At 43.4% G+C, this 26,526-nt stretch overlaps 1 protein-coding gene across 1 annotated transcript in view; it reads left to right on the top strand.

The window, feature by feature from the left end:
- Positions 1-26,526, top strand: part of LOC122807413 (zinc finger and BTB domain-containing protein 1-like) — a 423,690-nt gene that overhangs the window by 237,130 nt on the left and 160,034 nt on the right. The gene's annotated exons all lie outside the window — the stretch shown is intronic.

Genomic DNA, 26,526 nt, shown 5'->3' with positions numbered 1-26,526 from the left:
TATGGATACATTTCTCCATGATCTTTGCCAAGGGTGAAAGAAGGGCAATAGGGCAGTAGTTGGAGAGCTCATTGGAGTGTCCATTTTTATGGAGGGGGATAATATGAGAGACTTTCCATAAGCTAGGTATGTGACTTTCGGTAATAGTCCTGTTGATCAGAATGGAAATAGGATAAGCTGTAGCTTTGGCTGATAGCCGTAGGAAATCAGCAGGTAGTTGATCTGCTGAGGGAGAGCATGGTTTTAGTTTTTGTATGAGGGTTAGAATGTATGTAGTTTGGACAGTTTGCAAATGAAAAGTAGGGAGTGATGTAGCGTTATAGGAAGGTAGAGTGAAGCTATTAGGTGATAGCTGACTAGCTAGTGTTTGGATAGTATTAGTAAAGAAGGTATTAAATGTATTGGCTGTATTCATGGGATTAGTATGGTCAGTATTTTGAGGGTTAGATGTGGTGGATTGACCTGGGTGGAGTAATTGGTTAATGCTAGTCCAGAATTTTTGAGAGTTGTTTTGATTAGTTTGTTGGAATTGTAGGTAGTAATTTATTTTATCAGAGAGTATAGATTTCTTAGTGTCATTTCTTAACTGTCTAAAGGTTTGTTGGTCAACAGGGTTTTTAGTCATTCTCCATTTGGCCCAATGTTTATTTCTAAGGTGCATTTTGTGTTTGGTTACTTTTGAAAGCCATGGGGCAGACTTGGTTTTAACTCTAATCTGGTTGGAGCATGTTGGTTGAGAATGGCAAGAATGTTAGAGTTAAAGTAATTGATGGCTTCTTCTAAAGGGAGTTGTTTTAAGGGAGACCAGTTGCAAGCTCTTAGTTCTTTTTCGAATAGCTCAGGGTTAAAGTTCTTTTTGGATTTCATATTTTTGACAGATGTTGAATTGGGAGTATGGGTTTTGTGCCTGATAATATAGGTAAGTGAGTGGTCACTTGTATCATCAGGGAGGGTTCCTGAATCATAATTGAGAGGGTGATGGTTTATGAGAATCCAGTCTAATATTCTTGCTTTCTGGTTAGCTTTATTGACCTGGTGGGGGATGTACTAGTTTGAGAAAAAACATATAGGTTAATGTGGGTTGTAGGGAGGCTGCTACAATAGCAGTTCCAGTCAATGTTTATATCTCCTAGGATTCTGGTTTCTTGAGGCAAGCGTTGGGATAGCCAGCAAAGAATATTTTCCATGGTGTCAATGTTATTACCAGGAGGAAGATACATACAGATGATATAGATGGATTTGGCATTGTTAATATGAAGTTTGGAGATGAGAATTTCTGCATTGGAATCCAGAGGTATTTTACAGTTGTAGGTGGTTAACTGTAAGCCTGATTTAAGTAGAATAGCTACCCCTCCTCCTTTCTTGTCTACTCGGTCGAGTCTTAGTATATTATATCCAGGTGGAAGGATTTCATTGTCTTTGGTAGCAGGTTTTAACCATGTTTCTGTTAAGCAGAGGATATCAAAGGAATATACTTCTGCTAGAGCTTGGAGTTGAGGTACTTTGTTGTTTATGCTACGTATATTAAGATGGGCTACTTGGAGGGAGTTAGATGTTTTACTAAGGGAATTGATAGGGTAGGGATTTTGGCTGTGGAGAGTACTAGGAGTTCTTGTTGGGCCTGGGTTAGGGTGGATATCTCCATCTTTTATTGAGAGTGGTAATCCTATATAGCTTAGGTTAGGGAATTTGTTGTATAGAAGTAGATTTTTCCTGAGATTAAGTGCGTTATATTTAATATGTAATATTCTATGATACTTTGCAAGTAGGTAGTTGGGTGAAGATGTTATATTAGCATGGTTAAAGAGGAGTGGAAGGGATAGAGCATTGGTTTCCTTGTTAGGATAGAGATGGTCTAGATGTAGTGGGTATTCATAGGAAGTGAGTAAGTAGGCAAAGGTTAGAGGAAGTAGTAGTAGTAGTAGTGAGAATAAAAATAGAATAAGTAATGGGGTGGGAGGTTTATACATTGTGTGGATTTACTATTGGATATATAGGTAAAATTTGGAAGTATAAATAGTGAGGATGGAGAAGTGTGAAAGTTGTGGTAAGATAGAAGGGAGTGTTAAGAGAAGGTAGATATAAGAGAAGATGAAAAGTGGTAGAGTGTTCTGAGAGTAATAGGAAAAGGAAGAGGTGTGGCTAGTAATTTCTAGAAGTCATTGGAAGAGGAAGAGGTGTGGTTAAGTAAGTATAAGAGTAGGACCCCTAGGGTGGGTGGAATTTGGGGGTAGGGAGGGGAGCGGAGTGAACCCGCAGGGCAAACGGAGCGGGTTGAGACAGATGCAGTTATAAAAAACAATCAGCACAACTGACTCCAGAAGGTACGTTTGAAAAGACAGGTGTGGGAAAAAGGTAGTGAGAATTGAGCCTAGAAGAGGTGGGTGTGGACAGTAGAAGTAGTGGGTAAAGTGAGAGGACTAAATAGTAGTTAAGGAACAGCAGGAGAAAATTAATGTAAGTATAAGGGCATAAGAGACAAGAAAGAGAGAATAGCTCGGGTAAGGGAGTCCCCTAGTGGACAGGTCTGATAACTACAAGGCTGATAAAAGAGGGAGTTAGAGTACAAACAAGGAAAAGGTTGTTAGACAAAGGGAGTTTTAAAAAGGGGATGGGAAGAGAGTGTGTATGAGGTACAGCAGGGGGGGGTTAGAGGCTGCTGGCTGTCCTAGCTCAGGACTTTCTCTAACCATGTAGTATAGGTACAATAGTAGAAAGTCTTTCTGGCAGGAATTATTCCACAAACATACTTTGCTGGTGTCCTTTGGAGAGGGATTGTAGGGTTCAGATCCAACTTATCCTAAACCATAATAAAACCAAATTACTACTTTTCACCCCCAACAAAACAATTTCCAGCCCTCTATCCTTCACTGTCTCCTCCAAAAATGGCACTGTTATCTCTCCCTCTCACCTTACCAAACTCCTAGGTGTTGAAATTGATAGAAAGCTACACTTCGACGTCCATATTTCACAAACTATCAAAACGTCCATAAAAAAAAAAAAAATGGGAACACTATATAGGCATAGGAAATCCCTCTCGAAACAACAGATTACCCTAGCCCAAACTCAACTCTTGTCTACCCTAATGTATGCTGCTTCAATTCTTACCCAGCTTAAAAAACTTGACCTTGCCAGACTTGAATCATGTTATAATAAAATCGCCAAGTTTGCAAACAACTCCACCTTTAGAACCCACCATTGCCAGGCTGTAAGGGAACTGCAATAGCTAGAACTTCCTCAGCTACTAACCTATCACCAATTAGTCACTGTCTACAGTGTGATAACACATCCAGAAATAAACCCTGTACTAGGCCAACTTCTCACCCACTATAATATAAATCGTCATCTCCGATCTTCCGACAAACCCCTCCTCTGTATCTCTAGGGCTACTGTTCTCCCACTCCTTAGCTAGAGCCTGGAATAATCTCTCTCCTGCTCTGATTTCTGCCCCTACCTCTTCTCACTTTAAAAACTCACTTAGAACACACTTAAAGAATAAGTGGCTATGCCCATGTATTACATAAGTCCTCAAATTATTCCACTTATATTCCTCACTTCCTAATATACCTACTGTAATGTATATTACAGTCTAGGTCTTCTCCTAATGTCCTAATGCAGACTGAATTTGTATACTTATTCTGTTATTAACCATGTGTAACTATTTTTTCCTGTATGTGTATGTGTGTATATATATATATATATATATATATATATATATATATATATATATATATATATATAGGTCTTATGTCTTATGTGTAAAATTTTACTTACTGTGGAACTTTTCTCCCCGGGCCTCCGCTGAAAATGGACAAATAACTAAAATAAATAAATATTTCTTATCGTTTTCAAGCAGTTAGTGCTCACCTCCCAAATGGAACAGGACTGTACATGGTGTAGTTTGTAGCTACCCAAGTCAGTCAAGATTAGTCTTAAAGGCAGACAAATTAGTACTTTGCTTGATCTGTAGTGTCATCTTATTCATAGGCTGGCAGTACATTGAGGTAGGAATCTATCCCTTCAATGAGTCTTCTTTATTTCTTGGTGTAGATTTAGATCCCTAATGGGGATGTTTTGTAGAACAGTGGTTTTGTGAAGAAACAGGAAGACTGATAGGACTGGGTCTTTGATGGCTCAAAACAGATGATACTGGTACTCAGAACAGCCAGTGGGCTGTTGAATAGAGTTATGGTAACCTGTTGGGATAATTGAAGGATTTAAGGGCTTTAATTTTCTTGGTTAGAAATCTTTCAAGCCTTTCCAGTTGAGCAATTTTTGCATACCAGATGGGTCTGATAAGGGAAGAGCCTAACAGTAGGGTGTTGACTTTGGAACATGAAGGTGGTATATTCCCTTGAAAACTAACTGAACCATGCAGAAGGATTTCCTGACTATGGTCAAAACGTGGCAGTCACATCAGAAAGAGAGAGAGTTATCTATGCCAGTATCTGCGGTCTCTTATGGTTGTATTTGTCGAAAGAGGAGAATATTTAATACATATGAGTTGAGAGAAGTTTTTTTTCCATATGCTGCTACAGTGTACTTTTTAGCTTGAAAATGCTTTTGGTACATTGGGTATGTGCATATTCTTTGCTGGAGCAGTTTAGTATTCAAGGTAAATGACAGTTCCCAGCTTGCAGTCACCAATAAACTTGGTCAGTCACAGTTTTGGGATATTGTTTTGGATATCTACAAAATAAATGCCAAACAGGAGAGTGTCTAGCGCTGATCCCTGAGGTACCCCACAACTTACAATTTTAGGTTTAGAGTTTTCAGTGCAGTGAATAGGATAAGGGTTTACATTGCCTGTTTAATTTATCAGTAGTAACTAGGATGGGAAATAATGCCGGAAGCCTTGGCCAGGTTGACATAAGGAACTTGCACTGTCCACATCTTCTGTAACCTTTTCATGGAAGCTTATTCTTCATAAAACTAGACTGTTTGGGGTATAGATCAGTTAATTGCCTATGTCTGCATAAATTAATTTTGCTACGATGTGCTCCATGGCTTTGCATATAAGGTTTGTGAGGCTATTGGGGCTATAATTAATTACCTGTGTGTGTAGACTTAGTGGTTGTTCTCCCAGCATTGGGCACAAACCCTTTGAATACACTGAGGTTGAAGAGGTTAAATAGAGATTCAAACATTATGAAAATGAAGACTTGTATGTTGCCTGGTGCCATTGGAGTATTATTTTTAGCCAGTGACAGGTGTCCTGAGATTTGTTCCAAGGTGATTTCACAGGAAACTAAGTTTTCAAGGATAGTAAGGGCAACAGTGTGGGTAGGTGGTGTAAAGTTAGCAATACCAGTGTGTTGGTTGTATCTCTGAGCTTAGGATATGTGATGTGTTGAACGAACTTGGTGCAGCTTTGGACTTTTTCTTTCTTCTTCTTTCGGCTTTTCCTGGTTAGGGGTCACCACAGTGGATCACCTTTTCTACTCATGATTGGTAGTGGAGTTTTACAGTGTCGAGTTGCCAGCCCGGCGCCCAACCTTCCACAGAAGGCACACACACTCACACCTAGGGCCAATTTTAGTGTGTCCAATCCACCTACAGCATGTCTATGGGAAGTGGGAGGAAACCCACGCGACCACAGGGAGGACATGCAGACTCCGCACAGAAGACACCCCAGCCGAGGATCGAACCGGAGAACCTCTTGCTGTGAGGCGGCAATGCTAACCACTGCACCACCGTGGCCACCCGTATGTAGGATACCATGTCAATGTTGTTGTGTCTTTCGGCTTTTCCCGGTTAGGGGTCGCCCCAGCAGAACTCCGATCCACTAATGATTGGTAGTTGATTTTTACGTGCCGAGTTTCCAGCCCTGACGCACAACCTTCAACGAAGGTACGCCCATTTACGCATGCCTCCATGCAGAAGACACTCTAGCTGAGAATCGAACCGGACAGCGTCTTACTGTGAGGCGACAACGCTACCGCAGCACCACCACCTTTGGACATTACTCCTTAATTTCCTGTTAGAATTGAAAAAAGGATTTGATGTTTGCTTTGGTACCTGCAGTGACTTTAAACCTGAATGCTGCTTTGCATTTTGTAATAGTACTCTTGAATTCCTTCTTGACCTGGGGGATTTCTTGCAACTTGTTATTATTTCTTTCTTTTTTATATACTGTTTTTTAACACAGAAGTTCGACTAGGGAGGTTTACTGCTGAATTTACCATTGTATTTAGGGCTGACAGGTACTGACTTTTCTATGTGGGTATTTAGATGCCGGTAAGCTGGAGGGGAATGCAACAGCCATCTTATTTTGGTGCAGAAGACTTTAGGGAATTTTGTGTAGGTCTTTTAGTAGCTAAAGTAGGTTTTCATTTGAGACATCCCTAAATACATGGCATTTGGTGGTGGGGTGGTACCACTAGGTCTTGCAGAAAATGTGGCTAATTTGTGGTCAAGCTTAAATCCGTGATTAAGAGATGCAGGAGCTAGACTAGTAAGGAACCAGTCAAGGATATTAGAACCTCTAGGGGGTTATTACACAGGTTGTGCCAGTGCTTTACTATTAACAAAGTCTGTAATACTCTGAGTATATCCATTTTTAGAAGTGTAGGTATGGTAGTTAATGCCTGGGTAATCGAAGTCCAGCAAAAAGTTATTTGGCTTGATATTTAATCCCGTAGCAGTGTTAAGATAATTTCCACTGTCACTAGGTGAGTTGTTGACTGGTATCTGCAAATAACACTGAAGAACTAGCAGATTAGGGTCATGGGTAATTTGATGTAAAATATTGGTGTTTCTGACAAATACAAATACTCCCTTGCAGATACCTAAGGGCCTGAAGGTGTGATTGGGTGCTAAAACCAGGTGCAGAGGGTTGTGTCCTTACATTGAAACCATGTCTTAGTGTTCAAGTTGCTGGAGGGCCTCAAGTACTGGCTTTTTTTTTTTGTTTAGACTCCTGGCAGTGAGTACGGCTAGCATGATGTCCGAGTTAGAGTTTGCATTTAACATGTAGGAATATCCAGTAGGGAACTCTGCCATAAAAAAAAAAAAAAAAAAAAAAAAAGGCACTGTGGGTCAACAAAAGCTTTAACCAGTAAGTAGAAGCTCTAGTGCGACAGATGTAAGTCATTCCTAGTGAAACAGGAAGTCTTCTCTGTCATCTTATCCCAGGCCAACACATGCTGGATCTCCTTAGAATGATATCTAATACTACAACAGTTGTTAAAGCTAGTATATGTTCTCTTGGTATCACAAGATATTGATTAAAGCCAGAGTTTTTCCTGCCTTTAAGATATGTGTAGTAATTTACATCATGTCTGTCTCTGCATGTCCGTCTAGATGGAGTGCTAAGGTCATTCACTGTCATATGGGCTACAACTCTGTTAGTCATATTTGTCTGGTTTAAGGACCTTAGGTTTATTGTAACCTCACAGTTCCTGGCACCAGTCAAGCAGTTTACAGTTGCTTTTTTTCCCCAGTCTGGTGTATGTGGATTCTGTTTGCTTAACAATTGAGTCACGTATGACAAACTTTTTCCTGTGTGGAAGCAGACTTAGTGGATCTTGTGGGTTCAGGCTTGCTGTCATGGTGACTCTTGGGCAAGCTGAGTGGATTTGCATGAGTGAGTGGAGGAATAGCTGTTGTCTTCTGTGCTGGAGTCTGGGATTATAGTGTGTGCTCTAGGAGGCTTTGGAAAATGTTTATTTACAATTAGAAATATTGTATTTTGTTTGCTCCATAAATAAAATCCACATGTAAACTTTATTGTAAACTGTATTTTTAAATATTCATTATGTTTTGTGCCTTTTCTCCCTTTCAGCCATTAGCCATCCTGTATCCAATTAGCTTGTTTAAGAACTTGTTTCTCTGTCCCCACATTGTGAGAGTCGGACACAGGAGGCTATCATCCAGGCAGCCATCAGAGATTTTTGAGGGCCGTAAACCCCATTCCCGTTGGTGGCCTGCAGTACTGACTTCATAATGTGCACTATTGTAAATGCTGTCTGTAGCATAACTCTGCTTAGTGGCTAAACCTCCCAACATGGCCTAGTGGCTGCTTGCCTTCACCTTTATACAGCTTCTGCTGTGTGTGTCAGTACATCAGTGACTTAGCCTCTTCCTACCCATCAGCATTGGCCTCGGCCATTCCCATATTCCTTCCCTCAAATCTTCCATCACCTGAACCACTAGTCAAACTCTGGTTGTTTGGGATGCAGTCACGGCTTTACCCCTCCACACATTGGAGCCAAGCTTAAACTGCAGCTAGTTGTAGGTATTTATCCCAAGACACTATTGAAAATGGACAATGTTCAGTAGGGTGAATCTGATAGAACCACAAAAATAGTGCCATCAGATCCGGTACCATTGAAGCCCTAACATCAGCAATGAAAAAATTAAAATCACTTCATCATTAACATAAAAACAGAAGATTAAAAAAGGCTTTTTTTCCTCTCCCCTACATGGTGTTTTTCTTCACACCTCTCACAGCTGTGGAGAAAGGGCAGATACCACTGAAAGGAAAACGTGTACCTGTTCTCCATCTACAGTATTCTGCTGCTTGAAATAGTATAATTTAACTGCTTCATCTGTAACATCCATCAAAGAACTACCGGTTCCTTCCAGAGCATCTCTAAAACAGACTTAAAAACATGGACCAGAAACACAGAAGACCTCCTATCCATAGGTTTCGTAGGTGTTTACTAGGCTAACGACCACAAGGGGCTTTTTAAGCCTAGCCATGCATCCCAAATCTCTGACAAGTTCTGATACTCTTGATAAGTTTAAGCAGGGACCTGGGAGATGAAACATTTACAAGCAGGGGCCTCAGCGGTGAAGCATTTACAGGTTGCGTGTCCATTAGAGACATAGATGCCAAATCAGGGATGAATTTCCTGTACCCCATCCAGTTGTCCAAGTTGCACTTGAACTGGATTAGGGAGGAACTCCCTTCACATGGGTGGGAAGGCTGCTCTGGAGACTGAGAAGTTTTTGGGATGCATACCTGTCTCTCTAGAATTCTCAAAGCTCACTAACAGCAAGTGTCAGTATTTGGTCTGCTGTTTACAGACTGGACTGCAGTGCAGCCAAATAAATGAAATGCTTCTCAGCTGCACGCTACCTAATCAGCAAAATAAACAATTGAAACAATATCTGCTTATTCTTTGTATTGTGCTTTATTTTGTTTCGGCTCATACCTAAAAATGAGCTTGTTGTTTTGTTAGTATGATTGCTTTAAATAAATAAAAGCTATACGTGGAATGCAATTATGAGGACTTTTAAGTACACCAATATCATATAAAGAAAAAAATTGCAAAAAATTTCGTACATATAGGTTTTAGCAAAGAAGAAAAATGTTATTGTGTAACCATATCAAAAATTGCAGAACATTGTTTTAAGTTGGATGGGTAAATGACAGCTATAAGTAAAAAAGAAACAGGTTGCCCTAAGGCATAATGAGATGGTAAGGTCAAATATGGTGTGGAAATTCAAGTATGTTGGACAGATTTGATACAGGAAAGTAGGCTGTTTGTTAAATAGGTTGGAGTTTTTCACCTGATGTAAACCATCGTAACACTAGTTGAATCCAGCACTCATCTGCTGTCATAGCTGTTTTGTGTTGTATAGCAGCAAGTGTTATATCCTGAGTACTTCACATCCCTCAGAAAGAACAGTGAATGGGCTTACTAGCTGTCTGTTCTCCATCCCACACCCAGCACTGTTACTGTTGTAGCTGGGGATGTCTTTTCCTTGTCATTTTCTGGGACATTGGCAGCATAAAATCCCCAGTCTGACAGCCGAATAAATATAATTTCTTGTCCATACCAAATGCAGAATTATTAAGGGGGAAATGCATTCCTTTCCCATGCACAGTGCACTGCCCTCTCGTATCCAAGTGACTCTAAGTATGGGTGTTCAGTTCTCCACTGTCCTTTCCTGAAATAAGGAATCCTCCAACCCACTTAACTGCATCCCACCAGCCACAGTCATCCCATACATCTTGTTCTGAGATGGAGAACCATATTCTTTCTTGAATATTGTGAACTGAGGTAGATGCCAGTGACGCATTATAAATGGTTTGTCACTTCATTATATTTATGTGCGAGTTTTACCATCAGGAATTAACATGGCCATTTCTTAACATTTAAGAGTAACATTTTTCAGCATACTGTCTCAAGCACTCAATAATTCAAACCATGATTTTGCAATGACCCATTTATTTTATGAAAGGTAAATTTGTGCACTAATTGCAAAGTGATTCTTCTTTAGATCTTGAGGTATTCCATTGCTGTAAGCATTCTGGACATTTGACCTTAAAACCATTGACCGTTGCTAAAAGTATATGAGCCTGTACTTAATTTGACATATCATGATTGCAACTTCTCTGTTTTCACTGTGATGGCTTGTGACTTGCAGCATGCAATTTCTTATTAGTTTATACATGTTCACTGTAGTTTTACAGTACGTTACATAAAAAATGTTAACAAAAATAAATTATAAGTATGCCTTGTATGCTTAAGCATTACAGTTAGCCTTGGGAAGTTGATCCTTCTCTTGTCAGCTTAACAGTCCAGGAAATCAAAGTGTTTCAAATTCTCTCTGCCACTTGCCCTGACAACTGGTTCCCCTTATCTGCACCCTGTTTGTGAAGGAGCATATCCTTGTATGTAGGTTGATTTAGATTCTCAGCCTTCTCCACGCCTCTTCCTTATCCTGTATAATCCTATCATATCTCACATTCACTGCATTAAAAGTCCATATTATGCCCCCATGACTTTCTCCCCAGCGAGAGTGGACAGTCTTCTTGTGCCTTTCTTCACACCTTATTATACTGTCCTTGTGTTCTTTTGCATGTATATTCCATCTGCAGCTTTACCAGCTCCCTGCAAGGCATCACTTTTCATCGTCCCCCCTCTGAGCTTCTCACTAACTACAATGCTTTTTTCCTTGCATTCTAACAGTTTCTGCACCCATTTGCAGAGATTAGTATCTATTGCTTGTGCCCTGAGTGTTATTCAAGGCTTCTGCAGTGTAGGACTGAGTTGCATGCTTTGCCAAGGTCCAGGTGAGTCTCGTATATGAAATTGCCACTGCCTACTTCCCTGGCAAGCCAGTCATTAAACTGAATTGGGTTATCTAACAGGATCACAAAGTCATGAAATAGCTCACCAAGCAATTTGATTTGCCCACAGGACCTCGTGAGCTGGGCCTTCTGGATGTTCTCTGATTTTTACTTAGAACTGAAATCAGGATTTTTGACCTGAAGTTTCATGGGATGAGCTTTACTCTGTCGTAGAGTGGCATAACCGCTACCTGTCTTTTGACTCCCAGGGCCACCCTCTCCCTAGGACACCTGTCAGTGTGTTCTAACAGGATTTATAGTATTACACGAGATTACTTCAGGATTCTAAGGAGAGCTCATCTAGTTCCTGTACCTTAATCTCCTTCAGTTCTGCTAACACCTACTAAGTTGCTCTGCAGTTATTTTCTCATATTCTGCTCTCCTTTATCTTCTACCCTCCCAGTCTGTTGCTTTTTCCTTCCTTTTCCTCTGGTGAATACTGATGTGCAGTAGTTATTAACAATTTTAACTTGATCCCTGGTTTGTTTACAGTTTTTATTTTTCTCAGGTTTACTTGTCAGTTTCCCTACTTTGTTTCTTCATTTGTCCTACATACCCAAAATCTGCTTTCCTTTATCCCTTAATGTCTCGGATATCCTTGCTAACTTTCTTGTTTTGCCTTCATTGCTCACACTATACTGTCCGTATATCTGTCCTAAAAGTCATTCCTCCTTTCTTTGGTTGCTGTTCTTTCTTTCTTTGTTAATACACTTTATTTTTTTTAACTCCCTAGTGAGGCATACTGGTTTCCTTTGTCCTTAATGGCTTTGTTTGTTTCTAGCCACCCCTCCCCAACTTTTCCTTATCTAGTATTCCTTTTTTGTTTGACTCTTTCACTTTCATCTAGCAATCCCAGCATCTTCTTTATAAACTTCAGAATCTTTTTGTATCTGGAACCCTGTGATACCAGAAACTGGAGTTTGTGATTCTCTGTAAACCATTTTTTTGTCTGGTGTGAACCATTCTGTTGTATGATCACTGTTGGGGCAGCGCAGCTGTAACCATTAGATTGTTCATCTCATCCTGTCTGTGTGGAACAAAACAAGAGGATGCTGTCTCTCTTGGCTGGTGCTACTACCTTTTGCTGTAACACTGGTAAATCAGCTACGTAAATCAGTATGTTTTTTTTTCTGTCCATCCCTTATAAAGGAATACTTTAATCTGCCTTCAGAAGATTGAGGTCTCCCATCATAACCATCCTTTTTTTTGTGTCTGTCTTTCTGCCTTTTCTGCTGTTTGACTTTCATTTGCCTGGTCGTAATGGAGTGCGGAAGCCTTAATTGTTTGTTTTTAGCCTGGTGACTACTGTTTAGCCAAGGACACATGACCTGGCCATTACAGAAGATTTGAACACAGGTCCAAACTCAGTACCGCCAAGACTAAATAACTACTTCTTGAACAGATCCGGCAGTCCTGCAAACAACATTAATGTAGAGTATGTTAACATCCTTTGTTCTGTACTGCATTTATTCTGTTTAAGGTTGCACACACATCACTGATCCTTTCTCCTGCTCTACCCCTTCCCTTTCTGATGTTCTTCGTGTTTCACTGTTGCAGACATCACATTTGGGTTATCCCTGCCAGGGTAGCCCTCGGCCGGCCAGAATAACTGAGAGTATTTCTGTGTCGGTTGCTGTCACTCCAGGACTGACATCAGGTCGTCAGTAGTATAAAGTAAGGCAGCCAGCACCATTACATCAGTCTTTCTTGCCATGGAGCCCAAAGCAGAAGCAGTTTGCACAAGTGCCAGTCGGCCGCTACCTGAGTTTTTGTCTACCGAATTAAAGTTGAAGTCTTCCGTTGAGGATCCTTTTTTTCTTGCACTAACCAATGTCAGAAAAAGTTAATAATGGTCTCACCTGTGAAAAGCACCTGTGAAAAGCAAGTACCACACTGAGACTTCCATTTTTACTGTGTCACTTGTTTAGGCCCAGACCACGACGTCCCCTGCTGTTACTTTTGTGCTTTATTCAAAGCCAGAACTATCCATCATCGGGCTCTTATTATAGCCAGATATTTTTGCTTACAGTCCTTGAACTCCGATATGGCTTCGGTAAGCCATCCGACAACAGATCTTCCGAAAAAACGTAAATATAGACAGAGACAGACCGCACAGGTCCAAACCTACCAACGACACTTCTCTTAAGCTAGTCGTCAGTTCTCCGGTCCTCAGTGAGGCACTTTTTCAGCCCCCTGATGCCCGCTTCTGTGGTTTCGCAGACCGCTACCGAGACCCTCTTGGAGTCCGGTATGCTGCAAAACTCTACTTCGACTAAGGATCCTGCAGTCCTCTGTACCTTGGATGGGTCCAGAGCTGCTGAGCAGGCACAAACTTCTGAGGAAGTCCTTCTCACTACCGATTCCCGACACAAACTGACGTATTCTTTCGCGACTATTGTTCTTTCAAAAACGACTGAGTTTCTAAGGTCCAGGGTATGAATCGCACTCAAACTGATGACCCACTCCCAGGCACCTGGTTCCTTGCCTCAGTCTCAAATGCTTAAAATGGTGGAAGACCTTATCATGCTGATCAGGGGAAGCCAAGCTACCCCCTCCAAAAGGAAAAGAGATCTGTCCCCTGCAGTTCTGTCTGGACAAGAGTCAGATGAATCTGATGCATCTGAGTATGAAAACATACAACCCCTCTCCACTTATGAGGATTCTGATGCAGAGGATTCCGTTCCTTCAGCATCTCCCCCAGAGGATTTTTCCTATGGGGAAACCCTGCATACCATAAGGGAGCATTTCCATTGTGAGAGTCCAGACTACCTTCAGTCTAAAAAGAGACTCAGGGAATTCCTTGATCTTCCACAGCACAGACCCTTGGCCATCCCCCCAATCCTGGATGTTGTTGAGAATGTCTTCGTGGAATCCAGCTTGACTCCTGACACCCTCCCTCCTGCACCCAGAAAACTAGACCGGTACTACCGAGTCTGTGACTCTCACAAATTTCACTTTAAGAATCGTACTGCTGACCCTGAAGTAATTTCTCAAGGGCCTAAAGGAATTAAAGCAACCTCTGGTAAGAACCCCCCCCCTCTCAAATAGGGATTCCCGAGCCCCCCTCTCAAATAGGGATTCCCGAGCACTGGACAGATGAGGTAAAAAAGTATACACCTCAGCTACTCTTGCTATCAGGGCACTAAATTGTCAGTTCCATATGCTGAAATTTCAGCAACATACCCTGGAACTCCTTAAACAAAAGATGTCTTCCTTTCCTGCTTGGGCAGAATCTAAAGAATTACAAGAGTTAATGCATTCTGCAAGTCAAGTAACCAAACACACCTCGCTCTGTGGATGTTCTTCGTCTCCCATTGCTGCAGTCCTTACATATGGGTATTCCGCTGTCCACAATCGGCCCAAATACCAAAGGGCTAGAACCGGCGTCGGTCATCGGCGCCCGAGACTGACGTCAGTACGTGCCAGTACAAATGCGCATGACCGACGCCATAACCTCAGTCTTTCTTGCCGGGTGGTCCTTAGCAGAAGCAGCATTTGCAAGTGCCGTTCGGCGTTCTGGAATTGTCGGTTTTCGAGTTTCAGACCGGAAACCAAGTTGGGCTAAGTACCCCGTTGGGGACACTTTTGTCTTTTTCTTGCCTCAGTATTGACGGATGTCAGAAAAAGTTAATAACTGTATTTCTTGTGGGAAACAGATTCCTCATAGGGATTACCATTCACTCTGCATTCCTTGTTTGGGGCCTGAGCACGACGTTGTTGGGTGTCGCTTTTGTGCTACTTTTAACAAGCGTACTATTAAACGTCGGTTGGACTGTGCTAGGCTGGTGTTTGGTAAACGTTGTAATTACAACATGCCGTCGGATTCTCCGACGCCTGGTTCTTCTAAGAAACGCAAAGAGAAGTCTTTGCGGTCCAAACAGGATGAGTCGCCCACTCCGGACGCCGGTTCTGTAGAACCACTGACTACTTCAGCGGCTCCTTCTGAAAGTTTACCTGAGTCTCAAGGGGAGCCTTTGTTACTACAGGAAGTGGCTTCTCCTGTGTTAGGCCAGGCTGAGGGTGCTTCTCTGATGTCAGTGGTTCCCTCCCCTCATAGGGTAGTTAGGCCTCCTCCTTCTCAAAGCAAAGCCCTTTCTAAGTCTAAGTCTGCCCCTGCTGGTGCTAGTCCCCAGGGTCCAGCTCCTAGGAAGCACATGTTAAAGATGGCTGAAGATTTGATTACTTTAATTAGGGGTTCTATGCCCCCCCCTGCGAAGAGGCCCAGGGTAGAGACAGAGTTGGAGGGTTTGGTTCAGTCTTCCAATGAGTCAGACTCCTCTGTAGAAGAACTTCCGGATTTCCCTCCCTATTCTGATTCGGAGGCTGAGGACACTACTCCCTCTGCGTCCCCTCCAGAAGATTTTTCTTTCTCTGAGACACTGCATTCCATGAGGGAACATTTCAAATGGGAGGGCCAGGATTATTCTGATTCTCGTAAAAGGCTAAGAGAATTCTTGTTTTTGCCTCAGCATAGGCCCTTGGCTATTCCCCCTGTACTGGATGTTGTTCAGGATGTATTTTCTGAGGCTGCCCTCCCAGATTCTCTGCCTCCGGCCCCGGTTAAACCAGATAGATACTACAGGGTTCCGGAAGCTCACAAGTACTTATATAAGAGTCCTAGGGCTGATCCGGAAACTATTACTCAAGGCCCCAAAGGTGTTAGGGCTTCTGTGGTTAGGAATCCAGTTCCTCTGGACAAGGATGCTAGGGCCCTGGATAGGTGGGGTAAAAAACTGTATACCTCTTCTACTTTGGCTATGAGAGCTTTAAATTGTCAGTTTCATATGCTCAGGTATCAAAATTATTTGCTGGGCCAATTGAAATGTAAAGTAGATGCTTTAGCTGAAGGTATTGAATGTAAGGAGCTTCAGGATTTAGTGCATGCTTCAGACCAAGTTGGTAAGCATTCTTTGCAGTGTGGTTTTGATGCTTTACAGGCTTCTTCCAGGGTGGCTGCTACTAGTTCAGTTGTGCGCAGGCATGCCTGGCTTAAAGATCAGACCTTGTCAGAGCATGTTAAGGCTCGAATTATGGATGCTCCTCTGCAATCTGATGTTCTTTTTGGCCCTCCAGTAGAATCAGTTTTGAAAAAAATGGAGGAAAAGCTAAGTCTATGCAGACAGTTAAGGACTTTTACAGGTTCAGCCCCCTAAGTTCAGTAGGAATTGGCCTGCTAAGGGATGGTCTTTCCCCTCTTCGGATTATCAATCTAGGGGCAGGTCGAGGCGAGGTAGAGGTAGGGCTTCCTCTCAGGGCCCTGTTGCTTCTAGGTCTTTGAGTTCTTCTACCCCTTCTGCTGGGGAGGGCAGGGGTCAGTCCTTTCGGAAACAGACCCAATGACCTGTGTCTTCAGCTGCCAGACTCTGCCTTGCTGGCAGCTCCTCTAGGAGGAAAACTGGGACTTTTCAAAAGGAATTGGCATTTGGTTACCCAAGACAAATGGGTATTGGACATAATAAATCGAGGCTACAAATTTTATTTTCACACATTCCCTCCTTTCAAAGGTATGCGGATGTGCCTCATCAGCAAAGACTGGAAGCACAGGCACAAATTTCTTCTCTGCTTCAGTTGGGAGCAATACAGGAAGTACCTTCTGCAGAAAGAGGCACAGGGTTTTATTCCCGTCTTTTCTTAGTGCCAAAGAAAGGAAATACTTGGAGACCAATTCTGGATTTGTCCATTCTAAACACCTTTCTGGAAATTCCAAAATTCAGGATGTTAACACTGCAACAGCTGTTACCTATGCTGGGCAAAGATCACTGGATGGTGACTCTGGATCTCAAAGAGGCCTATCTTCACATTCCTATCAGGCCCAGTTGCAGAAAATTCCTGAGATTTCGGAATGGGAATTTGCATTATCAGTTCTCTGCATTGCCCTTTGGCTTGTCTACTGCGCCCAGGGTATTCACAAAAGTCCTGGCTCCAGTAATAGCTTTTCTCAGACTAACAGGAATTCAAATGTATCCTTATCTGGACGACTGTTTGATTCTGGCTCAAGGCAAGCACGAACTTCTTCAACATCTACAGTATGTAATGACAGTTTTAAGATGCCTAGGGTATTCTGTGAACGAAATAAAGTCCAGTCTAGTACCCTCACAAGAGATGTGTTTTCTGGGTGTAAGACTGAATACAGCTGCTCAGATGGCATTTCTTACCCCGGACAAACAAAGAAATCTTCACCTATACTTCCAACAGCTATCAGTAATGTCCAGGCTGACTGCAAGGACAGTCCTTCAAGCCTTGGGGTTCATGGCATCTTGCATTCTAGTACTTCCCAATGCCAAACTGCATATGAGGAAGCTACAATGGTATCTCAAAAGCGTTTGGACTCAACACAGCCACGATTTGGACACTGTCATTCGGATTCTACCTTGCATTCAGAAAGAATTTCTGTGGTGGGCTCAGGAATGTCACCTAAACAAGGGGCTCTCTGTGACCCCACCAGAGGCAAGTCAGATATTGACGACAGATGCCTCGGAGTCAGCCTGGGGAGCTCATTTCAGAGGAAAATGGATTCAAGACCTTTGGCGCGCAGAGCTACTTCACTTGCATATCAACATGAAAGAGATGCTGGCAGTTCAATTTGCTTTGGAAGGATTCAAGAGCCTACTTCAACCAGGACTGGTGTTGATTCGAACAGACAACACAACTGTCATGTGGTACATCAACAAGCAGGGGGGAACTCATTCTTACCCTCTTTGCAGACAAGCAATGCTGTTATGGGAAACTGCTTTGAATCTGCACATCACTCTTCGAGCACAGTTTCTGCCAGGAGCACAAAATTCTTTAGCAGATGTTCTGAGCAGACAAATTGTGGATCCTCACGAATGGAAATTGGACCCTCAGGTATTTCTTCAGTTGACCATGGCTTGGGGAACTCCAGACATAGATCTGTTCGCTTCTCCTCTGAATTTCCAACTGCCACTGTTTTGCACAAGGCTGTTTCATCCAAAAGCCTGGAAAATAGATGCACTATCCTTCAGTTGGAGCAACCTTCACGTGTATGCTTTTCCTCCTTTGCCTCTTCTTCCAAAGGTGCTGTTGAAAGTCAGGAGGGACAAACCTTGCATGATCCTTATAGCACCGGATTGGCCTAGTCAGCATTGGTACCCTCTGCTGAGGAGCCTAATTCATGGAACACCTTGGCCATTACCACAGATTCCTCACTTATTGTCTCAGGAAAACAATCATTTTCTCAATGTCAGGGTGCAATCCCTACACCTGACAGCCTGGCGCATTCTGTTTTAGAGAAGGAGGGCCTTCAGCTACCTCAACAAGTTTTGGATGTTATTTTGGAAGCCAGGCATCCTAGTACTCGAAAAGTTTATGCTGATAAATGGAAGAGATTTTTTCTTTGGAGTTCAGCTAAAGGCTTTGATGTCAAATTGCCTAATTTGAGTTGTACATTGCAATATTTGACTATTTTATTGGACAAGGGTTTGTCCTTCTCTTCTGTAAAAGTGCATGCTGCAGCTATTTCTGCTCACTATGATTGTGACCCTCCTTTATTTTCACATCCATCGGTTAAACAGTTTCTTAGAGGGGCAAAGAATATAAGACCCCCGCGGAGGGCTCCTACTCCTACCTGGGATCTTAATTTTGTTTTGGAAAAGCTGACTCTGCCTCCTTTTGAACCTGCAGCTACAGCTGAATTGAAGTTGTTGTCTTGGAAGACTGCTTTTTTATTGGCTGTTACTTCTGCTAGAAGGGTATCTGAATTACAGGCCCTCATGGCAGTGGAACCTTTTCTGATTTTTCACAAGGACAGAGTTTCCTTACGTACTAATCCTACTTTTCTGCCTAAAGTGATTTCTAATGTGGCATTGAACCAATCTATACATTTGCCTACTTTTTATGCTAACCCCCAAAATGAAGGGGAAAAAGTTTTGCATTCTTTGGATGTACATAGGCAGTTAAGGTATTATTTGAGCAGAACCAAAGAGTTCAGAAGATCTCAACAATTATTTGTTTCGTTTGCTTTGACTTCACGAGGGAAAGCTGTCTCGAAACAAACTATTTCCAAGTGGATTGGCCATTATTGTATTGCTTTTTGTTACTCTCATCATGGAAAGGATGTTCCAGTTGGGATCAGGCCTCATTCTACTAGGGCTACGGCCACCTCTACTGCTTTTTTGAGAGGGGTAGCTACTAAAGACATTCTAGAGGCAGCTACTTGGAGTTCTGTACATACCTTTACAAAGCATTATCATTTACCTCTTTATTCTAAGTCTAGGGCTGGGTTTGCCACTGCAATCTTACAGGGCATGTTAGCAGCTCCTAATGCTATTTAGTTGGCCAGCCTCCCTTTTTTCCGTTGCTCTGGGATTCTATCCATATGTAAGGACTGCAGCAATGGGAGACGAAGAACATAGTACAGTTTTGTACCTACCATAAATGTAGATGTTTGAGGATCTCCATTGCTGCAGTCCAATTTTCCCTCCCTCCTTCCCCCCTTTTTTCTTTTTAGGATTGGGGTTTGGGTGGTGTTTTTTGCATTCTGACGTCTGAGGCAAGAAAGACTGAGGTTATGGCGTCGGTCATGCGCATTTGTACTGGCACGTACTGACGTCAGTCTCGGGCGCCGATGACCGACGCCGGTTCTAGCCCTTTGGTATTCGGGCCGATTGTGGACAGCGGAATACCCATATGTAAGGACTGCAGCAATGGAGATCCTCGAACATCTACATTTATGGTAGGTACAAAACTGTACTTTTTGATGCCCTAGAAGCTCCTTGCGGGGCAGCAGTCACTGGATCTGTCATTAGAAGGCATGCATGGCTTAAGGAACAGCCCCTGCCAGACCATGTCAAATCTAAATTGTTGGATGCCCCCTTGAACAAAGACAACTTATTTGGCACTAAGGCAGAAGAGGTCCTAAAAAAATAGAAGAAAAAGCAAAATCTATGCAAACAGTTAAGGACTTCTTGCAGGTCCAGCCACCTAGGTTCAGCAGGCATTGTCCCACCAAGCACTGGTCCTTTCCTGCTTCCAGTAAACCAGTCCAGCCTAGACCCTGGGGAACCAGACCCCCCCCCCCCCCCAGACAACAGCCACAGGGAATGCAGAGATGTAAGTAGTGGGACTACCTCCGCTTTTAAACCAGGGAGTTCTAAGCCACACCCTTATGGTAAGAACTCACAATGACTCAACCCTGCCACCCCCTCCCTCTGCCCACCTTCACTTACCTCTAGGAGGAAAACTCTCCTTTCACGCAAGCACCTGGGTCACCATTACCAATGACCACTGGGTTCTGAACATACTGTCTCAGGGGTACAAAATTTCCTTCCACACCCTTCCAACCCCAAAAGGGTTCCCAGATCTACCTCCAAACCAGAGGCTCAAAAGCAAGTCCTTTCCCTGCTTTCTATGAGGGCAGTAGAGCACGTTCCTGCAGAACAGATAAGCCAAGGAGTCTACTCCAGACTTTTCCTGGTGCCCAGAAAAGAGGGCACCTGGCACCCTATCCTCGCTCTGTTCATTCTAAACACCTTCCTGGTCATTCCAAAATTCAAAATGCTCACCCTCCAGCAACTGCTACCCATGCTCTCCAAGGTCGCTTGGCTAGTGGCCCTAGATCTAAAAGAGGCCTACCTCCACATTCCTATCAAGGAATCTTGCAGGAAATACCTCTGTTACAGGGCAGGATCTCAGCAGTTTCTGTTCTCTGTGCTTCCCTTTGGCTTATCCACTGCTCCCAGAGTTTTCAGAAAATGTCTGGCTCTGGCCATTGCCTTTTACAGACAAAGAAATATTCAGATTTACCCATACTTAGACGAATGCTTGATTCAGGCAGACAGCAAGGAAAAGCTGCTCAAGCACCTGGCTTTTGTCAAGACCCTTCTAAACTTCCTGGGGTACACTATCAACGAAAAGAAATCCAAACAGGTGCCCACCCAAAGGATTATCTTCCTGGGAGCAAGCCTAGACAGAGCATCCCAGATGGCATACTTTACACCATGGAAACAAATTTTCCTGACAGCCTACTTCTCTCAACTAGCCACCAAGCCCCAGCTTTCTGAAGGAAAATCCTGCAAGCTCTGGGATCATGGCATCTTGCATACTACTCATTCCATATGCCAGACTGCATATGAGGAAACCTCAGTGGTACCTAGAAAGCCTTTGATGTCAACACTCTCAAGATCTGGAAACTCTTCTACCTGTAATTCCCTGCATCAGAAAATATTTTCTTTGGTGGGCAATAGCATGGTCCCACAACAAGAGACTGCCTTTCTCACCACCCCCTCCACACAGACGCATCAGACTATGCTTGGGGTGCACACCTGGATGGCAGGTGCATACAGGGCCAGTGGAGCCCACAGCAAATCCCTCTGCACATCCATTAAAAAGAGATGATGGCTGTGCAGCACGCATTGATAACTTTCAAGACCCTTCTTTCTCCAGGGGCTCTCCTTATTAAAACAGACAACGCCATTGTAACGTGGTACATCAACAAACAGGGAGGGACTCACTCCTACCCCCTATGCAGGCAGGCCATGACCCTTTGGCACACAGCCCCTGCCATGCAACTACACCTGTTAGTGCAATTCCTGCCAGGCTCTCTCAACTCTCAGGCAGACCAATTAAGCAGAAATCTTCTGGATCCACACAAGTGGCAGCTCAACAGAAGAACCTTCACCCTGATGACTCAAAAATGGGGCACCCTGGAGGTCGAACATTGCCTCCCACACCAACCATCAGTTCAGCAAATTCTGCATCAGGGAGCATCACTGCATATCTTGGAAAGTGGATGCCATGTCCTTCCCCTGGTTCAGTCTATCGGTCTATGCCTTTCCTCCACTACCTCTCATCCCCAGGGTACTGCTCAAAATAAAGGAGGAAAAACCAAGGACCATTCTGATAGCTTCAGACTGGCCCCGTCAGCACAGGTACCCCTTGCTGCGTAGCTTGTCACCACTACCCCCATGGCACCTTCCTCATATTCCAAACCTCCTGACTCGGAGGGAAGGAGAATTCATGCATCCTCAATTGCAGACACTCACTTTGGCAGCTTGGCTTGTTCCCTAACTCCAACCCAATCTGCCAACCTCAGTAAACAGGTCCTAGATGTTATCCATGAGGCCAGATGCCCTAGCACCAGAAAGTCTTATGCTGACAAATGGAAAAGGTTCTGCACCTGGATCCAGGCAAAGGGAGCCAATATAGCGCAGCCCTCCCTCCCTCTCATCCTGGATTATTTAGCTGACCTATTACACAGTGGCCTCTCTTTCACCTCTATAAAAAGCCATGCCTCTGCTATTTCTGCTTATTTTCCCACTGAGCAGCCCCTTTTCCCACACCCTTTGATCAAACAATTCCTAAGAGGGGCTAGCAACTTGAGGCCCCCCAGAAGGGCACCAACTCCAACTTGGGACCTTAACTTTGTATTGGAAAAGCTCACCCTGCCCCCCCCCCTTTGAACCAGCTTCTTCTGCAGAGCTAAAATTTCCCTGGAAAACAGCATTCCTTCTGGACAGAAGAGTATCTAAGCTGCAAGTGCTCATGACTTTGGGAACCCTTCATCATCTTCCATGCTGACAGGATATCCCTTAGAACTAACCCATCTTTTATGCCCAAGGTGGTGTCTAGGATTCTGCATTCTCTTGATGTGCACAGACATCTCAGATTCTGTCTGGACAGGACTAAATCCTTCAGAAAGTCTGATCAACTGCTGGTTAGCTTTGCTACAGGGGTAGAAGGCAAAGCCATCTCCAAACAAACCATCTCCACACGGATAGCACACTACATCCATTTTTGCTACAAACAGCATGGCAAGCCTCCCCCCAAGGGGGTCAGGACGCATTCCACCAAAGCAGCCTCCACCTCTGCAGCTTTCCTCAGAGGAGCCCCCACCAGGGACATCCTAGAGGCTGCCACCTGGACATCTGTTCACACTTTTACCAGGCATTACCACCTGACTCTCTTCTCCAAATCCAGGGCAGGGTTTGCCTCTGCAGTCTTGCAGGGCATCATAGCCAGCCCCTAGTTTCCTTTACTGCCTCCACCCTTTTCCTCAGCTTTGGGAGTCAACCCAAATGTGATGACTGCAACAGTGAAACACCAAGCAGGTATATACAACTACCACTCATCCATTATATCCAATACCCACTGCACTCCAAAAAACATGCTGTCCGAACTAACAGCACAAATAGCTCTAGCCACACATACATTGATACCATCACAGCATGCTCTACAGGAATATTTACACAACATCAATTCTAATAACAGCTCTCATGCTACTTGCCTTACATTATCAAATATCACAACATACACCCCTATTCTCTACCACACCAAGGCACTTCTACTACTCACACCTCAAAATTAGTGCCTCTCAATTTCCCCATCTCCCCATCCATCTTGCACATACATATATATCCTTATAGGTTCATAGGTAGGTACTAGGCTGTCAGCCCAAGGGCGTGTGTAAGCCTAGCCAACAAGGTTCCCTGGCTTTCGTCACCCAAGAAAGTTATTATCCTGTGCCCCCTCGAGCAGAGCCAGAGAACTGATCCCCAGGGTGAATTTCCTATTTCCCATCCACTCGTCAAGATTTTTCTTGAAGAGTGCTAGGAGGAACTATGCTTGATATATATATATATATATATATATATATATATATATATATATATATATATATATATATATATACATAGGTGGATTGATGTTCTTTGTGTTTCACTGTTGCAGTCATTACATTTGGGTTATCTGCTTGCAGTAGCCCTCAGTCGTCCTGATTAACGAAGTCTTGGGTCCTGCGTCAGTTGCTGTCCCTTCCATGACGTCAGGGGTATACAACATGCTGCCGACACCATTACTTCAGTCTATTGTCGTGCGGTGCCCGAAGCAGAAGTAGTTCGCAAGTGCCAGTCGGCCGACTCCTGAAATTTTCATTTTCGAGTTTCAGAACCGAAGTCTTCAACTAAAGCCAAGTACCCCTTTGGGGAAACTTTTTCTTGCTCCTTACCAATGTCAATAAATGTTAATAATTGCATTACTTGTGGAAAGCAAACACCTCATAAAGATTTTCATTCATACTGTATTCTTTGCCTAGGCACTGACCATGACGTACCTTGCTGTCGGTTTTGTGCTTTATTTAATCGGCGCACTAACAGTCGTCAGTATATTTTCGCCTCTAAATATTTTGGTTCTCGGTTTAATTATCCAGGAATGTCGTCAGTTAACCATCCGACTACCGGGATTTCGAAAAAATGCAAAGATAAAGACAGAGATAGGCCACCGAGGTCCAAAACTGCTGACGACGCTTCTCCTAAGCCAGTTGCCAGTTCGCCGGTACACAGTGAGGCACTTTCGCAGCCCCTGATACCCTCTACTTCTGATTTGTAGGCCTCTACTGAAACCCATTCAGAGGTATGCTGTGAGATGCTACAACCATGGAATCCGCGGATGTCTCTACCTTGGATGGGTCCGGAGCCACTGTGCAGGCACCAGCTTCTGAGGGTGTATTCAGGCCTACGGACTTGCATATTAAACTGATGCCTCCTTCTTCATTTAGGCCTAAATCTCAAACCATGCCTAAAAAAACGACGCCCAGGCCACATGCTCAGGCCTCTATGCCTAAAAACAAATAAGAATGGCTGAAGATCTTATAACTCTAATCATGGGAACCTCCCCCTTCTATGAGACCTAGGACTGAAGTTTATGAATCTTCTGACCAGGATTCTGATTTTTCTGATTCTTCTGATGATCTGGATTTGCCCTTATCTACTTATGAGGATTCTGATGCAGAGGGCTCTATTCCCTCTGCTTCCCCCCCCCAGAGGATTTTACTTTTGGTGAAACCTTACATACTCTAAGGGAGCATTTCCACTGGGAAAGCCAGGGTTTTTCTGATTCAATAAAGAGGCTTAGGGATTTCTTACTCCTGCCTCAGCATAGGCCTTTAGCTATACCTCCTGTAATAGACATTGTTGATGCTTTTTCGGAATCTAGTTTGGCCTGATTCCTTGCCTCTTGCTTCCAGAAAACCTGACAGATACTACAGGGTCCCTGTGTCACACAAGTTCCTTTTTAAAAATCCTATTGCGGATCCAGAGACTATTTCACAGGGACCCAAGGGCATTAAGGCTTCTACTGTTAAAAATCCTACCCCTTATGATAGAGACCCCAGGGCGCTGGATAGATCGGGTAAGAAGGTTTTTACACTTCTGCAACCTTAGCAATTAGGGCTTTAAACTGACAGTTTCATATGTTAAAGTATCAGCAACATGTTATTGGATTGCTTAAACAGAAAATGGTGTTGATTACTGACTGTGTGGAAAATAAAGAATTACAGGATTTAATGCATTCTGCTGAACAGTTTGGAAAACATCCTTTGCAATGTGTCTGTGATTCATTAGAGGCCTCTTGCAGGGCTGCTGTTACTGGGTCTGTGCTCAGAAGGCATGCTTGGTTTAAGGAGCAATCTTTGCCTGATCATGTTAAAGCTAAATTGTTGGATGCTCCCTTAAATCAGGACCGCCTGTTTGGCAACAAGGCTGAGGAAGTTCTTTAAAAGATGGAAGATAAAGCTAAATCTATGCAAACTGTTAAAGATTTCATACAAGTTCAGCCTCATAGATTTAGTAGGCACTGGCCCTCTAAGAATTGGTCCTTTCCAGCCCCTTCCAGGTCTTCAAGCCAAACCCAGACACAGCAGAAACCCCAGGTTTCAGTCCCAGGGGACACACAAGACTAAACAGTGTGGGGTTTCTGCTCCAAATCAGGGAGTAGTAAGACTCCCCCCTATGGAAAACTGCCTTGATGACTTGCTTTTAAAACTTCCAAGCACTTCCCAACTGAATGCTCCTTTAGGCGGAAAGATTGGTCTGCAGGCCAAAAGCTGGGAATTCATTACCCAGGACAAATGGGTTTTAAATAGTGTCCCAAGGATACAGATTCCACTTCCACACCTTTCCAACACCAAGCGGGTGGCCAGATCTACCCCCAAATCAGTGGGCAGAGGCCCAAAATCATTTACTCTCTCTCTTAAACATGGGGGCTATTCAGTTGGTGCCAGAAGAGGAAAAGGGACAAGTTTTCTATAGAGTCTTTTTCTGGTACCCAGAAAAGGCAATACATGGTGTCCTTTCCTGGACCTTTCTACTCTAAATACCTTTCTGGTGATTCCAAAATTCAAGATGCTGACTGTTCACCAGCTGCTTCCTATGTTAGGCAAAGATGCATAGTTGGCAACACTAGACTTAAAAGAAGCATACCTGCACATCCGTATCAGGGAGTCTTGCAGAAGATACCTATGCTTCAAAGCAGGCTACATGCACCATCAGTTCTCTGCACTGCCCTTTGGCTTATCTACTGCGCCCAGGGTATTCACAAAGTGCCTAGCTCCAGTCATTGCATACTGCAGGCAAAGAAATATTCAAATATACCCATAGCTGGACAATTGTCGAATTCAGGCAGAAAGCCAGGACATACTTTTGAATCATCTG

This window comes from Protopterus annectens, chromosome 1.part0 (assembly GCF_019279795.1).
Source record: "Protopterus annectens isolate FY-2018-M chromosome 1.part0, PAN1.0, whole genome shotgun sequence".
In the NCBI taxonomy this organism is placed as follows: Eukaryota; Metazoa; Chordata; order Ceratodontiformes; family Protopteridae; genus Protopterus; species Protopterus annectens.
Note: the sequence above shows the minus strand (reverse complement) of the source record. Positions and strands in the feature narration are given on the sequence as shown.